Raw genomic sequence first — 6668 nt, 5'->3', positions numbered from 1 at the left:
TACGCGTTAGACTCCTTGGTCCGTGTTTCAAGACGGGTCGGTCGGGGTCCGAACTTAGCCGCTGACCTTAGGCGTTTTGGCTGTGGGCCTGGATCACCCCCCGTATTGCCGTAGCGGGCCTAGCCCGGGGCTGAGGACAGCCCAACCGGCCCGCTTTCGTCCGAACGATCAGGGGGGGCCCCATCCCCATCCCGAAGGAGGGGAAAACGCGGAAAGGACATTACTCCGCGGCCCCGGCGTTATCGGCGAAGTCGGAGCGAGGGGCTGTAGCGGAACGCCCGTGTCCGGGGGCCACGTGGGGCTCCCTTCTCCGGACGGACCTACCTTCACCCTCGGGCCCTTCCAAGCCTAACCGGAGCCGGTCGCGACTCACCCACCACGCGGGGGGAAGTACACCTGACGGGCCGAGCCTTCGTACGCCCGAGAGGCCCGAAGTCGAGAGGCGAAGCTCAGGGCCGAGCAGGGAGTGGGGTCGCCCCCACTCTCGCCCGGATGAACTCGCCTCCGAGCCACGGAACCACACGAGCGCGGGCCGTCCGCCCGGCTGAATCCCCCGGGGGGGTCTTCTCGGTCCCCCGACCGTTTACCTCTCAACGGTTTCACGCTCTCTTGAACTCTCTCTTCAAAGTACTGCTTTCAACTTTCCCTCACGGTACTTTGTTCGCTATCGGTCTCGTGCCGGTATTTAGCCTTAGATGGAGTTTACCACCCACTTTGAGCTGCATTCACAAGCAACTCGACTCCGGGAAGCCCGATCTACCCGGCGGGATGCGGGACAATACCGGGCCTTCACCATCTGCGGAAGACACTTCCTTGCAAAACTTGGTCCCGCGTCCGCACCGAGACCAAACGGACTTCCGTACGCTACATTTCCCGGCCCACCCCGGTCAGGGGAAAGTGGGATTCAGCGCTGGGCTCTTCCCTCTTCGCTCGCCGCTACTAGGGGAATCCTTGTTAGTTTCTTTTCCTCCGCTTACTGATATGCTTAAGTTCAGCGGGTTGTCTCGTCTGATCTGAGGTCGCACTACGAGACTGTTTTGCGGGGCGCGGGGGGCGCGAACCCCCCGGCCGCTCGCCGTATTACGGTACCCACTCTCCGACGGCGGCGGAGAGCCCAGCGGGGAGAGACTATGACGGATTGGACCCGGACCTAATGGCTCTCCCTACGTCCGGAGCTCTCGCCACACGTCGGGTTTAAGGCCCGAGTCTGGGTTTAGGGAGACGAAGGGCCGTCCGAGGTGGAGGCCCTGCGAACTCCCAGCCGCGGTCTAGGAAGACCGATCGATGGGTAAACCGACCCTCAGACAGGCGTGGCCGCGGGATGGACCCCCGCGGCCGCCATGTGCGTTCGAAATATCGATGATCTGTGTTCTGCAATTCACATTATTTAACGCAGGTTACCGCGTTCTTCATCGATGCACGAGCCAAGTGATCCACCGCTAAGAGTTGTATGAGGTTTGTGCCCGGCCCGTTACAGGCCGGGCGAAGGAAGCCATTCGAACACGAGACAACGTTTGACAATATTTCAAGCCGGGTGCCTTCCCCCCCGTGGAGGGGGGAAGGTCATTGAACCTGGGCGTCACCACCGGACCGAGGAGTTACGGCCCGGGGGACGATCGCCCGAGTAGGTGCCCGAGACTTACGTGGTTTAGGAGACCGGGTCTAGGCCCCACCGTTCCCGGCGAGGCCCAGGGTTTGGTTCGCTGCGTTACGGGTCCCGGTCTAAGGCATTCAGGCGTGCGCTCAAAGCCAAGCTCTCCACCCCGGAGGGTATGAGCGAGGCCCGGTGGTACGCTCCCAAGTCCCCCGCTTAGGGGAAGGCGCTGGGTAGATCCCACCTAGTCAGGACCGGCGGGCACCGGCCGTCTCCTTCGGGTGTTTAAACGCATCCGGGGTTCGTGAGGCCCCTTCAACTCGCGCACCGGCCTTAGACTATTATACGGTCCGTCTCTGCGAAGCCAACATCGGGGTATTTGCATGCGCTCTTAAGCTCCGCTCCAACCCCGTGAGGGGAAAGAGTTTCGCCCGGCGGTACGCTCCCGTCCACCACCACCCCCTGTGCCGGGGGGATGGGTTCAGGGAGATCCCACCGAGGCCGGCGAGCACCGGCCAACGCCCTGGGGGTGAGTAAGCCCCTTTGACTCGCGCACGCACAATCAAGCCTTCAACGATCAATGGTTGGTTTAACGACCCGGCGGGCGGCTCCGGCGCCACTCTCCCCCCCGCGAACGAGGGGGGCGGACCGGGGTACCTATGCACCTAAGGCGGTCCTCGCATAACCCCGAGTTCCGAAGCCGGCTCGCTACGTCCACCCACCCGGAGGGGGAGAGACTCACGTCGGCCGACGACGAAAGGTACGAGGCTTCTGCGGTCCATACCTTGAAGGTACCCGCCGGGGGAGGTTTGGCCTCTCGAGTCCGACTCGACAACCGGCCGTGGCCAGGTCACCGTTAATGATCCTTCCGCAGGTTCCCCTACGGAAACCTTGTTACGACTTTTACTCCCTCTAGATGCCCAGGTTCGATCGACTTCCCACCTCAACGAGGCAACCCCCCGGTAAAGGGGCACCTCGGAGACGGTCCGAGGACCTCACCAGGCCATCCAATCGGTAGTAGCGACGGGCGGTGTGTACAAAGGGCAGGGACTTAATCGACGCGGGCTGGTGACCCGCGACTACTTGGAATTCCTCGTTCAAGGGGAAAAGTTACAATCCCCTATCCCCAGCGGGGAAGGCGTTCATAGGATTGCCCAGGCCTTTCGGCATAGGATGGATGCACATGCTGAACCAGCCAGTGTAACTCACGTGCGGCCCCGGGCGTCTAAGGGCATCACAGACCTGTTATGGCCCCGAATCTCATACGGCTTTGCCTTGCCCCGGATCGCTCTAAGAAGTTCGGCCACCGACCGACGAACCCCTCGGGCCGCAAGCCCCCACAGGGACCCAAGGGAGGGCCGTGTAACTTTTTAAGGCACAGGGTCTCGTCCGTTATCGGAGTTAACCAGACGAATCGCTCCACGAACTCCCAACGGCCATGCACCACCACCCACAGAATCAAGAAAGAGCCATCAATCTGTCAATCCTTACCGTGTCCGGGCCGGGTGAGATTCCCCGTGTTGAGTCAAATTAAGCCGCAAGCTCCACTCCTGGTGGTGCCCTTCCGTCAATTCCTTTAAGTTTCAGCTTTGCAACCGTACTCCCCCCAGAGCCCAAAGACTCGTGGTTTCCCTCACGCTGCCCGGCGGGTCATGGTCGCTAGCCTCACGCCGCCGGATCGCGGGTCGGCATAGTTTACGGTCGGAACTACGACGGTATCTGATCGTCTTCGCTCCCCCGACTTTCGTTCTTGATTAATGAAAACATTCTTGGCAAATGCTTTCGCTTTCGTTCGTCCCACACCGGTCAACGAATTTCACCTCTATCGGTGTGGTACGGATGCCCCCGGCCGTCCCTCTTAATCATTGCCCTCGGTCCTTAAAACCCACGAAACAGGACCGTGGAAGCCCCGGAGCCCCACTCCGGAACGACCAGCCGTCCCGAAGGAGAGACCCCGAAGCCCCGCGGAAGGGCCCTATTCCATTATTCCTAGCTCAGTCAGACATGGCACGTGTCGGCCTGCTTTGAGCACTCTGCTTTATTCAAAGTAAACGCTCCGGACCCTCCAACCCACCGTGCACCGCAGTGAAGTACCCAGCTAAGGGCTTCTCCGCGGCCGGCGAGCAGAGGACACCGGCGGGTAGGGACCAGGTCCCAACATCCACCCAGAGACAGGGGGTCACCCCCGAAGGAGCTCCCCACGCCATCCCGGACAGTACAGGGGATCCGAGACCTGTCCCCACATCCAACTACGAGCTTTTTAACTGCAGCAACTTTAGCATACGCTATTGGAGCTGGAATTACCGCGGCTGCTGGCACCAGACTTGCCCTCCAATGGGTCATCACTCACGGACATAGATTGAGTTCATTTCGATTACGCTCCACAGGTTCATAGGACCCGCATCGATATTTTTCGTCACTACCTCCCCGTGTCGGGAATGGGTAATTTGCGCGCCTGCTGCCTTCCTTGGAAGTGGTAGCCGTTTCTCAGGCTCCCTCTCCGGAATCGAACCCAGATTCCCCGTTACCCGTGGTCACCACGGTAGGCACGTAGCCTACCGTCGAAAGTTGATAGGGCAGACACTCGAATGATACGTCGCCGCCCCGGAGGGCTTAACGATCGGCCAGAGGTTATCTAGAGTCACCAAAGCGACCCGACCGGAGCCGGGAGGGTTTTTCGGTTCTGATAAATGCACGTATCCGGGGGACAGGGGCCGGGAGAGCATTTCACGCCGACCCCCAGAACCCTTCCAACGCTTCGTTTGCATGTATTAGCTCTGGAATTACCACAGTTATACCAAGTAACGTGTGGAGCGATCAAAGGAACCATAACTGATTTAATGAGCCATTCGCAGTTTCACTGTACCAAAACCCGTGTGTACTTAGACTTGCATGGCTTAATCTTTGAGACAAGCATATAATACTGGCAGGATCAACCAGACCGACCCCCCTTGGATCTCAAACCCCGGACGGGGAAAGAGAGGGGGCGCATGGAGCCCGTGAGAGTGATCTCAGGGGACACCAGCGAAGAGGATCGAACGCGACCCCGCTGTGGGGGTCTGCAATCGACTTGGCAACTTGGAAAACGTATGATTCTCGCCCGGACGGTGCAGGCTAGGGGCCGGGTCCTTCCCTCAAACGGATCCCGACCCTAAGGCACTACCGACGCGGACGTTGAACGGACCTACTGTTGGATCGACCGGCCGACTAAGTCCCCCTCGGAACCGTTCTGGACAAGCGGACATGCCTCTTACGGGCATCCACGAGCCATGGAGGCTGGGAGCACAAGGTGGGGAGGATCGCTCTAAGCACTGTATTTAGGCTTAGAAGCCTGCCCCTGGTGCTCCGCGTATACCGAGCTCGAACGGCCGTGAAGGACAGCCGTTAAGGGAAGAGAATGGAAGAGAATCCTGGCCCCCTCAAAGCGCGAGGAAGTCGGCATAGGTTTTTACGGTACGCCACCACCGGAGCCGTCTGATGTTCAGAAGACGAAGGGTTTTGCCCTCAATCTCGTAAGGTCGAGGGCTCACCACCGAACTTCCAGCCGCGGTCCTTGGTAGGACCGATACGCGGACAAGCCGCAAATCCTGGCCCCCTCGCAGTGCGAGGAGGTCGGCAAAGGTTTACGGTTTCGCCCCCCGGAGCCTACGGAAGTCTGCGTTTAAGAAGACGAAGGGTCGGATCCCGTAGGCCGACCCTGCGAACTTCCAGCCGCGGTCTGTGGAAGACCGATCCGTGTCACCTCTAATGCGCTCTTTGCCTCCGGCCGTTTCCAGCCGGGGGCCCGGTGGTGCGCTCCCACGTCCCGCTCAAAGGAGGGGAAAGGTCGGGAGATCCCACGGACCGGCGGATGACCGCCGGCCAACGCCTCGGGGGGTTACGCGGCCCCGTCGACTCGCGCACGGGCAAATTTATGGGTTTAAAAAGGGGGACAATCCTCATACGTTCGACCCCCCGGTGCCCAGGGAAGTTGACCCTCCCCGGGCAGGCATATCGAACGAATCATCGGTCGGAAAACTCTCTCTTTCGGGACGGGGGAAACCCCTCATACGCTCGACCCCCCATGCCCAGGAATGTTTTACCTTCCCAGGCATACATCGAACGAATCATCGGGGTGGACACAACGGGCTTATAACAATCGACGGGGCGGCCCGTTCCACCCGCCCCACAAGTGGGCAGATGGTCGGTGGCCTATAGACCCACAGGCAGTCCCAATACCACCGTGATACGAGATCCGGGGTTGGGACTTGACCTTAAAGGTACCCGGTCGAGGCGGACCGAGTGGAAGCCACTCGGATTTATGACAGTGGTAGGCCCCACGGACCTTGGGGACCACTCCCCATCGCTCTGCCCGGCACCTGGCTCGGAAACCGGGACTAATTTTGGCAGTAATACGCTATCGGTCTTGGTTCTCACTGGTTCATACACCCAAGATGGGCGAACGTCGAACGCGAACGGGAGCAATCAACGCCCATAACCCCTAATTATGCACGAACCGGGGGCTATATAAGGGGTCGCCTTCACTCGGAGCCGTCAGTCTCTCACCATGGATAGCTGCCCGCTTTGCGAACAAGCCATTGCTACGGATCTGACTTTCCACTTTACCATCTTCCACAGACTCGGACCGGACGACGCAGCCTTCCTCCGAGAACTGGACCGAAGCGGGGAGAATTCATCACAGCTCGACTGCCCTCTCTGCGGCCTGCCGTCTCTCTCTTCGCCGGCAGATCACCTGGGCTCGGCGCATTCCCTCAAAGGCCTCGCCCTTCGGATCGCTCTCTCTGCCGCTCGACGCCTTCGCACCCTCCACCTTCTGCGTCGCTATCAACAGTCTAAGCCGCGGAACCCTCCACCGCCCTCGGGATCCCGTTCCCCGAATCCAGCCTCGCCGCCGGGACCAAGCACGCCGGGACCGAGCGCGCCGGGACCGAACACGCCGGGACCGAGCACGCCGGGACCGAGCACGCCGGGACCGAACACGCCGGACCCGAACACGCCGGACCCGAACACGCCGGACCCAAGCACGCCGGACCCAAGCACGCCGGACCCAACCATGCTGTACCCAAGCTCACCG

At 60.6% G+C, this 6668-nt stretch overlaps 1 non-coding gene and 1 pseudogene across 1 annotated transcript; both read right to left on the bottom strand.

The window, feature by feature from the left end:
- The window catches only part of LOC136684491 (28S ribosomal RNA), a 4391-nt pseudogene extending 3369 nt beyond the window's left edge, over window positions 1-1022 (bottom strand).
- A 272-nt stretch (window positions 1023-1294) lies between these two features.
- Window positions 1295-1448, bottom strand: LOC136684488 (5.8S ribosomal RNA). The gene has a single exon (XR_010799683.1). It is a non-coding gene; the product is annotated as a 5.8S ribosomal RNA (ribosomal RNA).
- Window positions 1449-6668: the final 5220 nt, after the last annotated feature.

The sequence above is a fragment of the Hoplias malabaricus genome, unplaced genomic scaffold (genome assembly GCF_029633855.1).
Source record: "Hoplias malabaricus isolate fHopMal1 unplaced genomic scaffold, fHopMal1.hap1 scaffold_60, whole genome shotgun sequence".
NCBI classification, from domain to species: domain Eukaryota; kingdom Metazoa; phylum Chordata; class Actinopteri; order Characiformes; family Erythrinidae; genus Hoplias; species Hoplias malabaricus.
Note: the sequence above shows the minus strand (reverse complement) of the source record. Positions and strands in the feature narration are given on the sequence as shown.